The 21,584-nt window shown below is 47.0% G+C and overlaps 1 protein-coding gene across 2 annotated transcripts in view; it reads left to right on the top strand.

Annotated features, from left to right (window-relative positions):
• LOC122569560 (3-phosphoinositide-dependent protein kinase 1) overlaps positions 1–21,584 on the top strand; it is a 406,424-nt gene that overhangs the window by 284,193 nt on the left and 100,647 nt on the right. The gene's annotated exons all lie outside the window — the stretch shown is intronic.

Below are 21,584 nucleotides of genomic sequence, written 5' to 3'. Positions count from 1 at the left end.
CAACTCTGATAATTGTAGTATTAAACCTTTAACAGGATAGATCTAAGAATAATTCTATCATTAACAGCGCATGTAATTCCCGAGGAAATCTCAAGATTAATGTATTATAAGCATTAAACTACGAATTCGTTGAAAAGGGGAACGGAGAGAAGCAAATAGGAGCAAAGAGAAGAACAAGGTGACGCTACGAAGAAGAAGAAAAATGCTCGTGCCTCGTGTACGATTTGAAATTATCTAATCGAGCAAATTTATTAGTTGGGCGCATGTAATAAATCGGCGAACCACGAGGCAATTCGCTCCACGTACGCTTGATTATATGTACATATTACATATCATTAAGACGAGGTTTAATTAAACTCGCGGCGCGTGGCGTGCAATAAATGACGCGAAAGAACCTTGACACGCAGCGCGTGTCATTCAGTCCACCGTGTGTACTCGTTTCTATTAGGCGTTATGCGCAAACAATTGACCCCGTTTCACCCGTCGTGTGTACATTATGTTCAGGAAGCGAACTACGCGACCGTGTTTCTCAAAGTTCGCGAGACCTGTTTTATATCCGATCTTCTTCCATTTTCCTGGTTTTTGCCTCGTTTCGTTCAGGATGCTCTCAACGAGGGTTAAACTTCTTAAACTAAAATATTTTCTTCAATACATCGTTCGTACGAATGAAACTTAACGATAGCTGCGGCTTCTTGATGAAACCGAGGGATTTGCATTGAACGATAAGAGTATCGAGGGAAACGTCACTATAACAGATACTGTAGTAGGAAAAAGATGTTTCTAAATGAAGATAAATTTTAAAGGGAAATCTAGACAAAGATCTAGAGAAGAAGGAAATCCAAATAAGAAAGTAACAGATAGTTACATAAGTATTTCTTTTCATTACAGATTAAAAGTATAGGGTTAGTTGCGTGTAATCTTTTACGCGTTTAAACACGATGAAATAATTCTTGCGCGTGTAATAAAAAATTTGAAGTGACAGAAAATATCGCGTTACAAATAAGGCTTAAACATTTCAGAGTTTCTCATGCGAGGAAAACGATCAGATAAGCTAGCGTTACCACGCACCAGCCACGAGGTTTGACAAAGACGACTTGAAATGCGACGTGCGTTACTAGAATCGACGCGCATACGTACGGTTCCCATACGGTGTCGCGTGTAAATAATCGACCTTATTTCACTTGCGGTGCGTGCATTATCTCCAGGAAGTGAGCCATACGCCACTGCTTTTCCACAAATTTGTGAACTGGAAGGGTTAGATAACGATATCGTCGATCCCCGGACGCTTTTCACCAGGATTATTTCTTATTTTCCTGCCAACCCCGTCAAACGTCGACCACTTTTTCCATTATTATCGCGACGTTCCTACGCTATCGAGTGTTCATTCGTATCGATCGACGGCCGGCTATTTATTCGACCGAAATTAAAATTATTATCGTGATATATAATTTCTACCCAGTGCAAAGTAGAATAAACACGTATTTCTACCGCGTCTATTTTCTTTGAATTTCCGAAATAAATTCCCATGTAAGCTACAAATACCGGACGAAGAAAAGGGAAGTAAGAATGAAAAAAAATTCCTCGAACAAGAAGAAAGTGTTTTCCACGAACGGAATACTGATCAGTAGCATGTACGAGAAATACCTGGAGCGAATCGAGTCGTGCTACAGTCACGGCGATTACTTATTTGCTCTGTTAACGAGGTTTCCACGGGGGCGAGAAGTCTAGCGTCGCTTTAACGAAGCTCGCAGCACGTACGGCGTAGACATTAGCCGGTGACGGGACAGGCAAAATCGAAAACACGTTGCACCATCGTTGGTCGGTCACGTATCGGACCGCGTTGATCGTCGTTCACCGGTAATCTTATTTCGTCGTTGCGGCGTACGCGGAAAAACGCCGTGGTAATGGACGGACCAGTCGGAAAAATGCCAATTGGAAACACCCATCTGTGGAAAGAGCGTCGTTGCTGAGTCAAATAGAACTAAATGATAGCTCGTGTTTCGGGATAGTCTTCCTGGAAGCCTGATCGTACGGTGAGTGCACACCCTGTGTAGTTCAATCTTCCGATTTTACAACCGTCCTATTCGTGATGCGAGTGTAAATTGTCTTCACGCTGACGAATGCTGTAGAGAAACATACGTGTGATGGACAAAAAAAGAGCGAAGGAAAACGACGGCCGTGTAATTGTATCGTTTGGGACACGAGTTCCGAAAACTCGAAGCCAACTCGTAATTAACCGAATTCTGGAAACTTGTATCTGTCTACGTTTACCGTGTTTGATTCATAATGACAAATGTATGCATGAATTTCAATATCTTCTTTTTTCTAGTTCTAAACAATTCGTCGAAAAGGGTAACGATGGATTTTCTACATCGTCGAAACAACGAACGCGAATCGGCGCGCCTCCGAATCGATCAAAACTACTCGGCACGGAGTTTTCATTCATCGCTATAAATATGAATGAACACCGGCTGCCGTTAAAAGAGTCGACGACCTTTTTTCGGTTTCCCGCGTGACGCTACACTCCTATATATAGCTCCTCCTTCCTGCATGCGACTGATGAACGGCGAAAAAATACACACGTAGGACGATTCTTCTTTCGGATCGATCGACGTCTAACTTTGAACAACTGTTTTTCATTTGTATCTAACAGATCTCAAGGTCAAATTCCGTTCGTTCAAGAGAACGGTGTGCTTTTTACTCTGTAGAGAGAGAGAGGAATGACCCTGAAGACGTTTTATCGTCTTTTTTACGGTTCTTTTAAATTCGATGTTTGTGACCTTGAATGACCTTGCGTTATAGGCCGTTAAACTTACGGACAAGCGTCATTCCATGGAACGGAGGACATAAAGCTTCTCGTGTTAAGACAAAGATCACCTTGAAATTATCATTCCTCACTGTCACTCTGAAGGTAATTATTATCGTTCGTATAACGTTTCGAAACTCGCGCATTGTTTTGAAATTCTCCCTTCTAATTGAGTCGCGCAGTACGCTATCGTCAAACTTTGAAACGTCGCTAATAACTTTGGAATTCAGAATTTGATAGATAAGCTTCTTCGATCGTCTGACGAAGAATTTCTCGACGATCGACGATAAAATACGACTCGACACGATTTCTAGGACTCTGTTGGCGTTTCCTCGAATGCAATTTATCGTAATAACCATGTGCTCGTAGCAACCGACGCATTCTTGTCGAGGTTTGTCTATAATTATGGCGCTTACCTAATGCACCGAGTTGGCGCCGGCGGAAAATTCAAATTTTACATAATCATTTAATAATATCGTCATTATACATGGTATAGGGGACACCCAGTTTGCTCTAACAATCAACCTGACCGACAACTTCGAGATACAAAAGCGACCGAGCATCGGGCTGATTAGCGAGACGAAATGTCGCGTCTCGACTATGACGTTCGACCGTTTCCGGTCTTGTCGATTTTATCGTTCGAATCGTATTGGTTTGCCAGCGGTCACCGGTCGTCGAACAGTCAGCGTTCCTCTTTCTACATGACGTTGCAGCGTAGAAAGAAAGCCTTCGACGTCTCGTCGAAAGTATTCACTGGCCGGCAAGCAAGGCAAAACAGTTACGTGACACAGTTATGTAATTAGGATTTGCCAGTAACATTGTTATTGTTCGCGTAAACACGGAACAGCATGCAAGAGATTATCGTCGTTATTACAACCTACGATCAAAACTAACTCGAATGACGTAGAATGTTTTTTTTTTTTTTTTTTCAATATACTTGGCATTTTCTAGGGATCTAGTTAAAGAGAAAGCCGACCTAAGTTTATCGCAACGTTAAGAGGGTTCTTCCACTTTTTTACCATCATCAGCCATTTCAATTCCAACCACTACGAAGATTCTTGTGGTATAGGAATAGGATTTTAGAAAAGAATGTAAAGAACATTTTAAGATGCAAAGCGATGAAATGAAGATAACTTCACAAAGAAGTCAAAGAAATTTCTATTTCGACCTTCGACTATGCCACCTGGACTCGAGTCGTACCTGCGTCCAGGATATCTGCAATATCACTCTTCTATAAATAGCGACTCCTATGGAATTTCTTGTGCGTCACCACGTGTTATTTACATCGCCGCCAATCAGATACGAGCGCCTTTCTTCCGAGAAGTCTTAGCGCCATAATACACTAACAACGTCAAGCAACGAACGCGTCAACGCTTTATTATTAGTGGAATTACCACCGGGTCGCGTCTCTATTCAATTGCGGCGAGGATACTCACAACGATTAGAACGTCGTCCAGACTCTCGAAGAATACGTTACATGATAGCATGCTGGCATTTCCGGTCTCTGGCATTTCGTTTGCTCTGCCGACTCCCTCCGATCGATGGTAATTCGCTTTACGTAACATCCAATATCGGTGAACGTCTACGTATAATCGTCGCGAAGGTCGATTTTTTGCTATCTGGAAAAATTTACGCTTCGCTAGGTTCTCAAGTTTTTTCTAACTTTTCAACCACGTTGCTTTCGTTCTAGAGCACGCGGTTGCGAAAAATCCGTCATTGAAACACAGAAATACGATGTGGCGACGCGCGACGATGGAAGTTGCATGTAAGATAAAATGGAGACGAGAAATAATTTTTCTACAGCAAATCGGCAATATCAGATCGAAGGCGTTCTTCGAACTGAACTCTCTTCACCGATGCGTTTTCATAGCGCGTCGTAAGAACCGGATGCGCAACCGCGAATTTAGCGTTGTGCTCGTAAAACCGTGATTCCATGTCCGCATCGCTGCGATGAGATTAGAGGAAAACACGGCGGAATGGACGCCAATTAAACGAAAGTCGAAATCGCGCGCCACGGCGCACGACGGTGTAACGCGTAGCAATTAAACAGGGAATACTTAAGACGACGTTCAAGCCTCCTGCTCGCTTCCGTTAACTTGTTGTATATTTATGCGCTGGCGTAGTAATTCGCATACAGTCTACGGAGAGGAATCGAGCATTGTTCGACGCACAGCCGGCGCGTCGTCTCTTCTTGTATTCACCTGTCGCCGTGATCTTCTATCGGAGACCGACTCGGGTTATCGGTCATCGACCACGAGCACGGCCTTGCCATCCTGCTTAAACCGAGAAATTCAATTGGCCGCGTTTCCTTTCTAGATAAGATTCAACAGATTCCTTTGTATAGAACCGATAGATGTCTAAAGTTGTTATTTCAAAATACAGCGGCGTCGTATTTAAGCGTGTTTACGTTCAGTGATGCGTTACACGCAGACTCGTGAAAATATTCGAACATTTTTGGACATCTCTTATAAATATACGAACGTGTATAGTATTGAATATTTAACGATTTTATTTGTATTGTTACGAGACTCGACTGCGACGATTATTTTCGTCGAATTTGAAAGTGTATGTACGTACACACGATGTCTCGCTTGAGAACGAAGCAATTTCCTATTCGCTTGGTCGAGACAGGATAAGACAATGGAGAACTGAGAGAAACGAAACGGAGCGTGCGCGGTCGGCTCGTTTGTTCTTAGGAATCGCGTTAAAACGGCAAAATTTCGCACGGAACGATGCCGATCTATCTCCTCCCGTAAACAGCGTTACGTTTACGTTAATTACGCTTTTTGACCCGTTTAGCTTTCACCGTGACATAAGCGGCAATCAACAACTGGGAATTCATTGCCAACGGGGCTTAAGCCGGCTAGCGTTAATGCTCGCAATCGTAGCGTAACGCGTTTCACAATGTTTCGAGCGAGAGCCACTCTATTCGCATTTATCCCCTGCGAGTAATTCTCCGCGGCTGACACGTCGAGCTTACCGGTACCGGACTCTCCGCGCAACAACGTCAGCTGCCGTTCTGATTTCCAGCGCAGATACCAGGCGACGCATTTCGCCGGATACACGCGATCATCGACGAAATTCCTGACGGCTCAACAGTCGCACACTCGATTCCAACAAGCTGCTATCGAGCCTTCGTAATAAGCCGTTTGATTCTGCTGAGCGGAATCGAGGCTTCGATGTCTCGTTTGGGATTCACCGATCTGCTCCACATAAATGTCTAAGTTGGTCGTGATTGACTTGTGGCTTCTTACGAGACACGTTGTATGTGATAGGAGAATCTTAGAGAGTAGTAGTCCGTCGTTGCTTGGAGTTTTGAAACCACCGAATTAATTTTTTCCTTGGAGGCCAGAAACATAATATATTCACGAAAGGTTTCCGCAAGTATACGGATACTTTAGTGATCTACTGTATCTGCGTTTTTCCATATCTATGTCATTATGTCTTCAAGACATCTTTAACCAAAATTCATTCTTGAACGATATACTCGCGAGAGTGTAGCGTTACGTAAATGTTTACGACCGGCGAAACAATCGCAGAATCACTGAGCTCCGACGGCCGGTACTCCAATTATCTTCCGCTCTCGTTCCCGAGGAACAACGGGGCGCAACGTTGCGCCAGTGATATTACGCGATCCCACCTGGAAGAAAATACTTTCGCCCATATTTCACGTCCACCGCCGATAGGTGTGCCGTGACTATTCACGGTGACAGACACGACAGGCCGACTATCGTGCTCGCTTTGAGAACCCCGCTGATAACACCGACGATATCGTTCGCCGTTACACGATCTTGCGTAACATTCCGCCGCGGGATCTGTACCAGGCTGTTTATACCGGCGGCGGCTTCGACTTTCGAACCACGAGTCTGATGAGCGACTTGCTCGCTCCTACTTATTGACAGGTGGAGCTGGAGAATATATCTGAACGAAAGTAGTCTCATATCCTCGACCTATGGAACATTATCCCGAAGCATGGAATATATTAATGTTCTACTACTATTATTATTTAGCGATCTGGTATAACGGCGGAAGAAAAGGAAATGACGTCTTAGGATGAGCAAAGATACAAATAAATCGAAAGACGATAAAATCTCAGGCGATTTACCGTTAAGTATCTAACGTATGAACAGCAAGTATAACATAAGATCTGGTCTCGCGTATTATAAGACTTGATCTTATAATTAAAAGCGATATCTCTCTAACGTTTTCTTCTCACTAAATACAGTCGCAAAGAGAATGGTCGCAGAGTGTTCGAAGCATATGGAAAAATGACAAAAGGAGGATCCCGATAGCCTCGATAGCCTTCGTCACGCCAGAGTTCGCCCCATCACCGATTCCTATTTTCTCCGCCAACTTCGGTTCGCAGTTCATGAACCAACCTCGTGAACCGAAGAATCGGGCCGCGTATCCGCTCTCTGAACGTCGTAGCCGTTCCATTTGCTACGTATCGGTCAGAACTAGACTATAACCGGATTGATGGCCGCCTGAACTTCAACCACGCCAGGCGTCCGCTTTTTCTTGGTGTGGAACGAGACTTGCCTTGTCTGTTGACATTCACGCGCAATGCCCCGACTTCGCTGAGTTTCGACAACAATGACTCGCGACTACAGCGAGCTGCGTAGTGATTGTGTAATCGAGAATCGCGAGGCTGTACGCGTGATAATCCATGCGCGGCAAACGGCGTCACGGCCGATATCGATAACTCGTTAACCGGCGAAAATCGGTGTAGCTGTACCAGGATGTGCCGAACGATTATAAAGTTGCGTGACCAGAAATCACGCATTCCTTGCGGAAATTGTCGGTATCAAATGCCAGAATCCGTACCCCACTGATTTGCGAGTCTAATCGATCGTTTTTTTTTTTTTCTGTCTCGGGAAACATATGATCGCAGACGACTATTTTGCATATCTATACACGTGGTTACATCACGAAAATCGATTTACCGAAGTAAGATATCGGCTCCTGTCTGTGCGAGACGGAATAAACATTTTCATCGACTACGGTGGTCCTTGAACGCGGTACCTCGTCGAAACCTCTTGCGTCACGACAATTAACCAACGATTTTGATCTCTCGTCTCGTATCGACAGACAAGCCAGCGGTCGAACGGCTAGATAAATATAATCGTAGTTCGTAAGAAGGTTGGCTGGTTATTGCTGTTGATTGCCGGCTGCTCGTAATAACCGCTGCACGGATCCGCAGATAAGATTTCCGGATGCAACGAGACAACCAGCTATTACCGGTATTAATGCTCGGTTAAAAAGGTGATATCGAGAGCACCGATGGGCTTTCGCCTCGTATATATCAACGGACCCACCCGTTCGACGCAATGGCTGGCAATCACCGTTGGAACGATAGCATTTCGACCAATATTACACAATGTCGCGTAACCGTACTCGCTCGTGGCGCATCCCAATCTTAAATGAGACATTCTGGCTCACGCGCAGTATTTTCGTCGTGGTGACGCGACAAGCCGATGCGACAAGGGTTGATTCCCTTGATATTTTATCAATCGTTCGCGTTACAACAAAACCTTCAACTTTATTTTTCGTCTTTATTCAAAAAACATTATTATTTTTCATAAGTCGAACAAACCAAGCAAACGATTCGATAAGAAAATTGTGACAGCGTGTAGCGATGTTCATCTGGTCATTCCCGACAAAAGTCACGATGGCGTAATTGATCCGCGATCGTCGAATCAATAGGTCGCTGCGACAACGACATTCACGGGGCTACGCTTACGCCATGTTATGTCACCGCGTTCCGTTTTTCAGACGTTCCTTAAACGGTGCGGCCACTCTATGCACATTGATTTCGCATTCAGGTGGAAAAACGGCGAACGTCCATCGAATGATCTATCGGTACGCGACCCGCGACCCCTCGTCGTTCTACTTCCATCCAACGATAACGTGGACCTCGTTTATTTTCGCCTGACTCGAGGCGTGTACATCGGCCTTGCTGATATTTCTCTATCGAGTACTTGCCATTTTATGGTGTTCCTTGGGCTCGATCGAAATATCAGTTTCACGAGTTCGTTTCGTAGACTGGAAATCAACGACGCCACCAGAAGTATCGCGATCCTATTTATTACAGGCATAAATGTATTATATTCTATATATAACAATGATAGATCGTTATATTTTATATATAACTCCAATTAGAATCTTAAATCATGGATGCGTCTCATCAACAACCGGTAAACAATAATTGATATACATTTTTTAAACTAATCAGTAAGAGGTTCGGTCTCACGAGAACCGATTAAACGAGACTCTGCTGCACTTAGATAAACTTACGAAACACGATCGATTTTAACCTTGTCTCGACGAACGTCTTAGCCTTTCGATTTCGATATATGTCGATCGATCGATGTCAGTTATTACATCATCATCGGTCCCATTCCCCGACAGTTTACCGTTCCTGGTATAACATCATCCAGCCTCCGCATCGAATCCGCAAACAACCTCAGAATTTCGCTAAATCGCTTCCACCCACGTAACCGATCGCCCTCAATCGCCGGCAATCCGATACCGCGTGTCCGCATTCCGACATCCTACACGGTCAACCCCGTGTCGAGAGGCACGAAGGGCCTTCGCTTCGAACATCGAGCCTATCCTATCCGATAAACCGTAGATAAAGGCGCGCGTCGATAAGAGAAACGGCTTTCTCGTGTCTATTTTTAGCTATCGACAGCATACATCGGGCATCGTCGAGCCGAAGCCAAGAAAATACTCGACTCGCAATGGCGTTACGCGTGTTTTCGATCCATGTAACCGTTTCCCGGTGTTCCAGCTCGGTTTCTAGTCAACGATTATTTACGCGTAGGTACGTGGAGTCGTTGGCACGATGCGACGCGTCGCGAAGCCACCAGGCGACCTCCAGGTAGACGCGACGACGCGGTTGCTCCGAATCACCGGGTAAAAACATGCAAGTAGGCCAGATAGTCAGCGAACCAGGCCCCGTCTAGATACTGCGACGCAATAATTCACCGTAAACTTTCGACATGCGGCCACGATTCGCCGCCGTTCCTTCTTGCGTTCTCCGGCTTTGTGTTGGCTGCGCGGCCTCTCGCTCTCCTCCGCGCCCAACCCCTTTCACCACCGACCATCGCGAGATTGTCTTTCCCTCCACAACGGATCCACCGTTTACCGGCCAGTCGGCAGAAGTTGCGACGGTTCGGTGTCGGTTTCAAGTACGAATAACGTCCTCAGAAGGTGGTGATGGTAATAGGCTGCCTCCGAGTGTTGTAAGAATTAATAGAAAGTCGAGAGAGTGGAAGTGTTTTTCTAGGCCTCCGGGACTCGTCGTAGCTGGCAAACAGTGAAACATTGCGCGATTTTGTTTCGTACGTTTGGTACCATGGTACGTTGTATTCTTGAAACGGATCTTGTCAAAATTTGCGTCTCGTTCGAGGTGACGAGAAAGCCGATGAGATCCAACAAACGGATACCGCGAATTTCGCTCGGCTCGATCCTCGGATTCAACGCTCCGCGAGCAATCATTTTAATATTCCGAGGGTTAAGAACGACCGAACGTTCCATTGTGAACGTGCACGCTCGGCTGGGCAAGAGAAAGTCGACGGGAATTTTTGGCGCGCGTTTCTTTGCCTCGCGTGCGTGGGAGGGAAATTAAACGAGATCGACTAGCCGATTATACGCGATCACGGGGCAAACTTTCGGTCCCCGTTACGCGTCTTTGATCGTTCTCCGCGAACAACGATATCCCCGCTTCGAACGTTTTACCGATAATCCCGTTGGAACGTTTGGATTCCACACGGCGAGAGGAATTGGAACTTGTTGCACAAGCGAACGGCCAATTAATCCCGGCGGTACATCGAAATTTCCGTGGTCCTTTGTCGTCGCGAAATCCGAGCTCGTTGATGTTAATTAAATTTAATTGATCATCGCCGTTGGCGCCACGAGATTTCAGCGTGGCCGCATATCAAAAGGAGCCGAACCATGCCAAGACGTTCTTCGTTAATTTATTCTCTGACCGCGCAAGAACGCTGCCCGCGACGACGGATCCATAAATTTTTCTCACCGCTTTAACGGGAACGGTTCGAGGAAAATCGAACGCGAGACTCGAACGTGAACCGCAATCCTTCGCGTGCCGCGTGATAACAGATCATTTGAACAGTCTGTTCCCACGCTGTTGAGTTGAATTTTTTCCTTTGTTTTGTTTCGTTTCATTACTTCATAGATCTTTTCTTTTTATCAGTCACCTCGCATACTTAAGCATTACACGTGTAAAGTTTGATTATCTCTTAAGGCTCCGAAGACTCCGAGTTTGCATTTAAAAAATATTCAATGCGCATATAGAATCTATTCTTAGAATTGTCACGCGAGGAACACGAACGTCATAAGCTCTCATTTTCAATTTCTAGATGCTCGTAACCGCGGAAAATGCGCATAATTTATTCGAACTGGCGTCAGAGTTGCGAACAAGAGCGCAAAATTTGCCGGGACGCACGTGGAGAAGAGAGCGAGAGGGAGGAGGTTAGCGGAAAAACGTTTGACTTATCCGGAGATTACGCAACGCGCGAGTTACACGAAATTGCGGAAAATTAACTGGGAATCGCGACGAAAATCATTCAAGGTTTTGTTCCATCGAATCGCTTAACGAACTTTCTTACGATATATTGCATGACATGTACGTCGATCACGCCTATGCGTGCAATTAAAAGGGAACGATTTTGAAGATAAGTAAATTGGACAAATAAACGAGGATAAAGATCATACGGATAAGACAGAGTATTAAAGAAATTCGAATGAAATACGATTAAAATGTGGTTTATCGATCGCGAACGAATCTGGGCGATCAGTCGCCCTTACTGCGCACTAACGTCTACGTAACTTGCAATCTGATTGCCCCGCTAATGGGTCGAACGGGAAGCCACAGAAGGCAATTGACACGTGTAAACAACGGGTCGCGTTCGAACGTCACGACGAAACGATTTGACGAATTCCCAGCGCGGCGTCGAGATGCTGGCGCTAATTTCCGGTGTGGAAATCTGACGATTTTCTGCGCAACATCAGTGACGCGATTCGTTTTGTATTCTCCTCGGGAATTCGCAGAAACTGTCGGACGTCCTGCAGCGACGTTTTGCCAACTGCCATAAGGATTCTATAAATCCTTCCAGAAGGAAGGAGCCTGGAATGGCGCTTGGGCGGATCGTGGAAGTATGCAAAGCACGCCTGATCCCCGAAAGAGCGGAACAAAGGAGCAAACGTTCAAAGGAACCGTCTGAAAAGCGATTGCAGCGTGTTTTCAACTCCTTGATTGCCATTAATGGCTGTACAGCCCGTTTCAGTGAAACGGAGTATCGCTCTGCTCGAGTAACTAAGAAGCCTTTAACGATCGTATGTCGTAGAGTTACGAATACTTCGTAATTGCTGGATAACTTCGTTCTATGACGTAATTGGTTTCTCGGCTAAGTTACTGATAAGTTACTAAATGAAAGTACATATATGGTTACCGTTTTACTAACTTCAAAGATTCAATCTCTTATCCTTCTAAATACATAATTTTTATACAATCTATTACCTATGTAGTTAATTGCCACGTTTATCTTTTCTAAGTACTTCTCGTCTCTTTTATATAATTAATCGATGAAATGAGCGCAACGTGGAATATGTATTTCACAAAATCACGCAACACCGTTACGTTCCTCTTAAGCAACTCCATGAAATGAAAGAAACTACTAGACGTCTGTCAAACGTATCTTTCTTAGTATGTGTCTCTCTTATTTGAAAGAGTCGAAAATCTTTAGCCCCCAAAAACGCCGGATATGCTTCTTGTGAAACAACCGGTATAACGTATGGTGCAGAGAGCTAAGCACCCAGTTTATGTAATATTGTAGATATACCTGTCCACGTGCGGCGGTGTGCGAGCGCGGTCACACGCGCACCGATACGCTTCGCTCCGCGTCTGCTCGCCTAGCTGCGCACACGGACACGAGCGTCGCGGTCTCGCGCACGCGAGCTCGCGCCGCGAGAACTGCGCCGCGACCTACTTGTCTAGGCCACTGTATCTGCGTTTCTATGTACGGCTTATGTTTTGTACGAAATTCGCGTCTGCCGCGCGATGCGGAATCGCTCGGTCGCTCGCTAGCCGCACGTACACTTTCCTGCTAGATTCCAGGCGATCGTCGATCCTCGACGAGGCGGATGCGTCTCGCGAAATAATCGCGAGCATCCTCTTCGAGTCCTGCGTGTTTAGAAACATGCCTGACACGCTTCTCCTACTTCTCGAGTATCGACATTCACGAAGATGCTTGATTTTAGACGAACAGCATCGTTCCATCGATCCTCGATATTTCAGTTCTAATTCATACAGATATCTGATATTCCTAAATTTTAAGTTTTATTATCTTACTTGGCCAATTTCAATTTTGTGTCTTTTCATATCGATAGAAAAGGTCTTCTTTGATTAAGCTTATCGCCTTATGGTTATGAAATGAATTATTCCACGTTTGTGAGAAAGGCGACCAAGTTTCTGTCTAGCCAAGTAGTCAGGATTAATTTGGGAAGGCAGGAAATTGAAACGGATCGATAGATGCCTTCCGAAATCGTCCTAGAAGTTGGTTAGGAACAGCGAACTAGTCTAGACGTGGTTCGATGGTGCTCGTCTAGCTGGACATACGTAGTCGTGTATTTCCTCGAGCGAGAAATTAGCGCGCCGAACTGCGAACCTTCGACAGATATCGAGTGAAGCGGATGTTCACAGTCGAACAAATCGACGGGCAGAAAAATACGCGCGATAGGAGAACGGCGTCTAAACGGACAGCTTCGCAAGGCGCAACTTCGTGAGAAGATCTCGACCCGGCAGTATTCGTCGTGGCAATCGCCGCTTCGAAAGTAAATTACCCCTAAATATCCCGGAATGCATTCGTTCGTAATTTACGACTTTACGAAACAATAGCTCGAGAGTTAGAATCCTCGCGCATTCGTCGTTGAAAAATCGAACGATTAACCGTCTGGCCAAACGATCTGGTCGCACGGAAACCCGTTGACCCAGTACACCTGAAAAATGCGATAGCCTCGTTGGAAACGATTACGTGGTGTGTAACTGGAGGCAGTCGTTTCGATCGAGGCGCTTGAAAATTGTGAAGTTTCTAGCGGCGACCGAATTCCCGTGAGGTCGACCGGGTACCGGAAGACGAGCACGTTCCGATCGCGCGGTCTTCCTTTGTTCGCGTCCGGTGGAGGACACCGTGTAACGTACGAAGCGGTGGCGCGACGGCCATCGCTCGATCTAAACAACAATTAACTACAGTTACGAGTGCGCCGGATTCCAGGGAATCTGGAACGCGACTGTAAAAAGCAAAGTAAACGGCGTTTCTCTCTCCACGGCCGGTCCCGTGCTCGTCGTCGCCGTCGCCGTCGTCTCCTTTCCCGATTCTCCTCTCTTTCGCTCCCTCTTCCTTTCACTCGTTCCCTCTGCCTCGCCACAATGCGATGAAGTTCCGCAGTCGATTCCAGTTTGCAACGGTGTCGTTCGTGACGGCGATGATCTCGAACGACTCGGATCTAGTAGCGAGACAAGAGCTCGCGAAACAAGAGAAGGAGAAGTCGAGGAAAAATCGTGCGAAGGAAGGCGCTTCGACGCGGAAGATGAAGAGAGCCTGCGTGATTCGAAGAAGGACACAGGAAGTGGGAAAACCGAACAGGGTAAAATGAAGATTCGAAGAGGGGAATCGGTTGGTGGAAGAAGGAAGGGCAAAAGAGGGAAAGAAAGGAAGAGAGGGGTAGAGGTTGACTGTAACGAGTGGAAGGCAATTTCTCCACAAGCTGCTTTCTTCGGTCGGTGGTGGTGCAATTTTGCGCAATGCAGTCTGGTGGGATTCACGGCGCACACAGCAGCCGCCGCACTCTCGGTACGGCTCGGTACGTGGTTAGCTCTCGTCGGAGACCGGACCAGGTCGACTCAGGTCGATTCAGGGGGATCCAGACGGCGCTGTCGTCGCCGGACGATGTACGTCCGCGCCGGGTGGCAGGCAGGGTCTGCCGCCTCGAAAGGTGGGAGGATTTGTTTGTAAACAGTCCGTGGCAAGTCGAGTTGCAGATCGCGCGCACGGATGTGGAGGTGGGAACGTTTGAACGCAGGGGGAACGCTGGAAGGACGCCGGCACGGGGCAGGAGGGGAGACTTTCTCCCTCCGAGGGTTACGTAACCTGAGCGCGCGCCTGTCGGCTGTCTGAGCGTTGCGGGACCGACCTACTTGACCCACTGTCCCTAAGCGTGGCCCCGCGGATCGAGCCAAGGGGATCGGAGATCGGGGATCGGCTCTCGCGACCATCGCTGCAATGCACTCGACCCGTTCCACGCAGACCGGAACACGAGGGTCGTGTCCGACGATCGCGAGCCAACCAACGAACACGACCGTGCCTTTCTCCTCTCCTCTATCCTCTCTGGCTCTCGATTCGGTCGCGTTTCATAGACCGTAATTTCGGCAAATTACCACATATCGACGAACGCTTGTCCCTGAGACGTTTCGCGGCTACCTCGAGTGCCGCCGTTTCTCCAATATACACGGATACGTTCCATTGCTGCGAGCACTCCGAAGAGAAAATTCGATGGTCCGTCTAACGGATCGAGTCATTGGATATTTGATGTCATTAGCCGAATATTAGACGAATATTTGTCGAGTACAATATCAATATTTGCTACGTCGAGACGCTCCGGCGGTAAACGCACGTCCGTGACCAACATCTTCTCAGTTTTTCAGAAAACGACGTCCAGATCTGTCTTTAGATGTCCTTTCAAAAGCAGCTGACCGACGTGAGCCGGTTACAAAAAGAGAAACTTTCTGGGCAAATAACCGCACTTTCCTCTATCGCAATCACACGTTCCCGGTATCAGAATCTAGGATGGTATTGTAGCATCGACGGAAGCCTACCAACGCGAAACACGGCCACGCGGTTGATAGACAATTTTATCACGATTAAATTTACGCGGAATCCCCGCTGTTCGGCCGAGATGCCTGACTCTTTCGAGGATACAGGTTTGCAAACCAACTGGAAAAATTAGAGAACACGTTCGAGCGTGACCTATTTGATCCATTCCATCGGAGCGCACCAAGTGCAATTCGGGTCGCTACGCTCGACCGCTGCACTCGACCCACTCGAGATCCGAACGAGCCACGTCCGGTCCATCTGCCACGAATCCTTAAATAAACGACCCGTGAATCCAGCACCCACGATGAAAATATTTTAGTCCTTCCAGGCATTCGATTCTTCTAAAGTCATTTACGCTGGTTATCGTTGGTCGAAGAGAGCAACGTTGAAAACACGTTGCGTCTTCATCAACGAAAAAAATTCCTCGACACTTAACAAGAACGGATTCAAATTGTAATCGATTTAATTCGATTAAAATTTTGTTTCTTAAGAGACGTTAATAATAGTAGTGGTATTCGAGAGTATCTTCGAGATTCCTCCTGCTTTGTTTGTTACTGCTCGAGAAAAGACGAGCGCACAGTTTACCGCTACTTTGGTTCCGAACCTACTTGCTCGCGTGCCGATCGTTGCCTTGTAACAAGTCAGCCAATCGTTTCCAAACGCAAATTACCGATCAGAAGCGAGCGAGTTAACCGAGATTGATTCCGCTCTTGGCCGACCAATTAATTTCCATCCACTAATGCAGCCGTGCAGACGTTTCCATTTAATTGGAGCACCTGGACGCCTCCGTGGCGTCGTCGCGACGGATTCGCAAATTTTCAAGCGACTCGATTCATCCATCAGCGAGCGTAGCCGGTTGGAAACGGGTCGCCACGAGCGACTTCGCTCTGTGCTCGACCCACTCGAGAGAGACCGGAACGAGTCGTGTCCGGTCTCGATGTTAGTAATCCATAAATAGACGGAGGTCGTTGCCAAACCAGTGCCGGTGGATTATAGACGATACCGCGACACCAACGCGGAACGAAAATAGTCGAATAGTAATTACCGCCCTCGGCGAATTACGTCCGCGTCTTTCTTTCCAAGTTGCGCGCCGTTGAGAAATGCGTCGGCCGAAAATATTTCCCAATTCTCTCTCAATAAAATTTCTTAGGCTTTGTTGCATACGATTTCTACCTGAATATAGCGCGTAAATTAGAGTATTTCGTCCAAGGATAGAAGGAGATCTTTTCTCTTTAACAGACAAAACGAAATTACGACGCTACCATGCAACACAAGCTTCGTAGAGATAGGAACTCGGTATATTCGCTTCTCTACCATAAGTAGTCACGAGCGACCCATTTCGGCTAGTAAATCCGCAGAAATAGACACGACGCATTGCCAAATTCGTACTTATATATGGCGAACAAAGTTTCGGGACGCGTGGAGGGATGATTCGTTTCGGAAAATCGTCCTCCACGGCCGGCGAAACGTCGTCCAAATAACCTCGTAATTCTTGCGCCGTGAATTCGTTTCCTTCGTGAACGTCACTGTTTACGAGCACATTTCCTCTGACTCTTTGTTTGCCAAGATACGAAAGATCGAATCGTTACGAAAACGTTTGCCGCTCTTGATTATATCTAAATATACATAATTCGAGCTTCGATGCCTCATCAAACGAAGAAACGGCTCAAACAGAAATACCGTACTCTCTATCGGCGACGAATTTATTATTATTCGTTGAAATATCACGCTCCGAGTCGATAAAACGGATCGTAATGGCGGAGACGACAGCAGGTTCGTTAAATTAATAACGCAGTCTCGAACACGTACGATAATGGTCGCGGTCGGCGTCGGTCCGGGCCAATTTATTCGCGAGAGGCCGGAATAATTTGCCAGGAATAGTAGTCGCGGCCGACAGACACGGACGGCGTCGGTCTGATCATTTCGGGAGTGACCTACTGCCCTTATGTGGCGCGCACTCGGTCCTCCTCGAATCGCGCGGCCGAAAACCGATCGCGTGCAATTCGCCACCGGATAAAACAAATAAACATCAGTGCGTGCCACGACTGGCTTGTGAAGCTGGCGGGCAACGTCGAACGCGATGCGATAGTTTTGTCTTTCGACGTTGCGTAAGCTTCGCCAGGTTGAAAGGACTGGATCGATGGCGTCTTCGACGTCTAAAGTTTCGGGACAGATGGTTCCTCGTTGTTACCCAGTTACGGGCGCTGTTAATTATTCGCGAGTTTTGCGGCAAATGTAAGAATAATGCACGATACTCCGTGCATGGAAATTTCTATGTATCGAAAAGTTAGAAAATGCCCAACTGTATTTACATAATACAATACCGTAGAATATCTGACCGGCGGAACCTGACGTGAAACTTAGTTCGTGTTGCGTCAGGAATGAAAGTAGATCCGCCAAATGTCATACTCCGCGTAACTGATTACTAACGGTAGTTACGAATGTTAAATACCACGTGCGATACAAATATCGAAATTCGAATTTGCCTGGCCGCGAAGTTAGAATCGTTTGGGTAAAGGCAAGCGATCATCGAGACAACGAATGATCAAATATTTGGAATATCTAGAACGGAAGATTCTAAATAGAAGAGATAAGGATGTGACTAAAAGAACCAAAGGGAACTGGCACATCCTACGAGCGATAAAGACCTAAACAACAATGATTTAATCGCTTTGTTTATACGCGAATTCCACCGCGCGTCGGATTCGAACACGTTGAGTCGATGGTAGTGAAAACAAACGCGATCACGGAGGATGAAGACAATTTCCCGCGTTGCTCGTAATCCGTCTTCCGGCCCGCACGCGTTATACAACGCAATCAACGAGGTATGGAACGGAAGCCACGTTCCTGGGAAGTCACGTGGCCAGCCGGTCCTACGGCCTCGGTTCTTCGATACTTCTCACGACGCGTCTCGGAAGTCCTGCGTTGTCTGCCGTTCGCTTGTCGAACGCTATTCCCTCGCAGCGACGACCCTACGAACGATGGTCGCCCGTTCACCTTGACCCAGGTCGAGTGCAACCGTCGAACGCGTTCTCCACGCAAACTTCACCGTGATCTTCTTTGTTCGACATCGTTTCTGGATCGCGGCCGAACGACACCGCGCGCGTGTGATTATTCCTCTGAGCGCGTTCACACGTTCGCCGACGGGATATACGCTTGGCAATGTGAACGACACGCTTTTTAGAAAGTGACGATGTTATTGTGTACCGACTGAGCGCGATAATCGAAGGAAAACGGAGTTCCCGAAAGACGGAAGAGAAGCTTATGGAGTTTTTGATGTTCGCGTGCTGAAAAAGGAAGGTTGAAGTCGGCAGGGATTTCCATGACAAGCCGAGCTAGAGATGTAATTATATTGTCACTTTAAACACCGAGTATACATGAATAATCCATAGAGTGGGAAAGAACAAAAGTCTTTCGCCAGGGAACGCGTCAACGTGGCGCGGACATAATGCATCAGAGCCGCGTAGTTCCGGGACGGTAGAAAATCGTCCGTGAGAGTAGAAATCTCGAATATTCTAAAAAGTAGGCAGCGAGACGGCGGCGCCTCGTGTTTCTCATGCGGAGACGGTTTCTCTTGCTAAAACAGATCATATGCAAAAACTTGCGAAGGATGCGCTCTTTGAGCAACCGATTAGCGTTCGACGAGAAACTAGTCCATCCAGAGATGTAATTGTCAAGAAGGAATTCGTGGAAACGAAGGAGATAAAGGTACTTACATATGTATTTCCGAAAGAAGAAATCTTTTGTCCAACTGACAGTCTTCGGTTACGGAGAATCGCCGAGCGATTTCGCCCGTTGTCGCAGAGACAATGGAAGATTCAGCGTGAAGGCGATAGCGAGCTTCCTGTTTACACCAGCCTACCAACGGGAACGTAGGCTGTAGCGGGTGTTCTAATCGCGAACGTGCCGCTATTCGCATGCTGGTCGCGCATCTCGGCGAACGTGTGTGAATCGTCTGGCGACAAAGGCTTGTCCCGAGTCTACCTTCATTCACGTTCATTCGAAGAAACGGGGAAACGGGAAAATACGCTGGAAAAGTTCGTTGGGGCCCGGGGAACAGTACGTCGCGCGCATATTTATTCTCTGTTGGCGCCGCTTAACAATCTCGTTATTTTATTTATAAATCATCGACTAACATAAGATGCTTATTTTCACGAGCCTATTTCCTCGTGGCCGCGTTGGCGCGCGAATAGACACGCGACCGGCCACGACGCCGTCAATGTCGCCGATTCCACTGGAACAGCCGCTTCACCATGACACATCGGCAGGAATAACTGGCCGATTTAAAAGCGGCTGGTTAATCGTTACCGGCGTGCCCGTAATTGCCTCACACGGCTAATAATAGAGCATCTTTAGAGCTGGCTCGATTCAACGTGCCTTAGCGCTGATTCATCGGGACTTTTGTTTATTGTTTACGTCCCGGGGGCGACCATTGGTTAACTTTCCTGCTAGTTCGGGAACAGGCGGCTTCTGCGGCCGCTTTGACTCGCTTTCGTTCGACTTGCTCGCAAGGTTCGTTCGCTGCAGCTAAAGAAAGCACAAACGGTAAACTTGTGTATGCGAAATAATACGCGTGTATCACAGTTATTTATATTTAGCGATAAAGATCGTCCATATCGAACGATTTTACCGTGCAATTCTCTTTCTGAAATACGACGTAACACGACCCAGATATTGCATTCTGCGATACATTTGCTACACAAAATGGTGCAGAAAAGTTGTCGCTGAAATATCGGCCGCAAATCAGTGGTCACTAATTGTCCGGGCCACACACGCGGTTCCCTCTTTAATTCGACGGCGAGCACGTCCGATTGTCGCGCGCTATTAATAGGCGTCTCTATCAGCGAGCATGGAGAACGTCGCTAGTATACCGAGTGACTCTGTCTATATTTAGCCCGATGGTGTCGCGCACAGGTGTGAACGCCGCATACCTGGCCGCGCATCCCGACTTAAAGGTGCATGCACACGCGCCGCCGTGCCGTTGTAAACAACAGCGGCCGTGGGAGCCGCGCGTGCGGCTGATTCACATTCCGGGCGCGCGAGGCCAGCCTCTAGGTTATCGGCTAACGAGCACCGTGAGTACACCAGATTTTATGAAACTGTAGCGATAAAGTTGCGTTCGGTCCTGCAAATTAATGCAACGAATACCGAATCTGGCCGCGGGGACGAACACGAGAGCAAACGCGTCGTCGCCGCGGCGTACGAAGCCAGAGGGTGGAAAGTCGTTTGTATGCCGTTCCCAGGGGCAGCCGTGTTTTCGAAGAACGATTAAAACGAAGGATCGGAGAATTTACTGCGTCGTTGGTCGTGCACGCGATACCAAAGAACCCCGCGTTTATAACGTTACGATAAATTGCGTAAACGACGTGTCGCGTGCGCCAAAAGCGGTCAGATTGCCGGAACGTGTCACGTTCCATTCGCGTTTTATCTTCTGTCCAATTGAATCGATCCATCTACCATATTTTCATCCGTTCTCACGTTCGTCTTACCGACACTTCAATTTTTTCTCCCTCCAACATTTATCGTCTTAATGCGGTAATTTTTGTACCGCGTCGAAGGCCAGACTTTATAAGGACACACGCCGCGCATGCACGGCTATTCAATCGCAATTACATACGAGCGACAACTATTTCCGTTCCTCGCTTTATCTTATTCTACGCGATACGATGAAATCTAATCGCGCTGTTGTTACTGTTACGCGTCTTCGTTCGAGGAAAGGCGACAGCCGTTATAGACGGCACGTGTTGATTTAACAAAAAATCAGAATAAACGTAAGTCGTAAATACATGTTATAAATCGATCGATCAAACGCCCGAGGCTTAATCTCCGTAAAAACAGCGTGAGACGGTCACGAACGTTTCAATGGAGTTTGAGCAAAAAGTTCT

Source organism: Bombus pyrosoma, linkage group LG7, assembly GCF_014825855.1.
Source record: "Bombus pyrosoma isolate SC7728 linkage group LG7, ASM1482585v1, whole genome shotgun sequence".
Lineage (NCBI taxonomy): Eukaryota > Metazoa > Arthropoda > Insecta > Hymenoptera > Apidae > Bombus > Bombus pyrosoma.
This window is presented reverse-complemented; position numbering and strand designations above follow the sequence as displayed.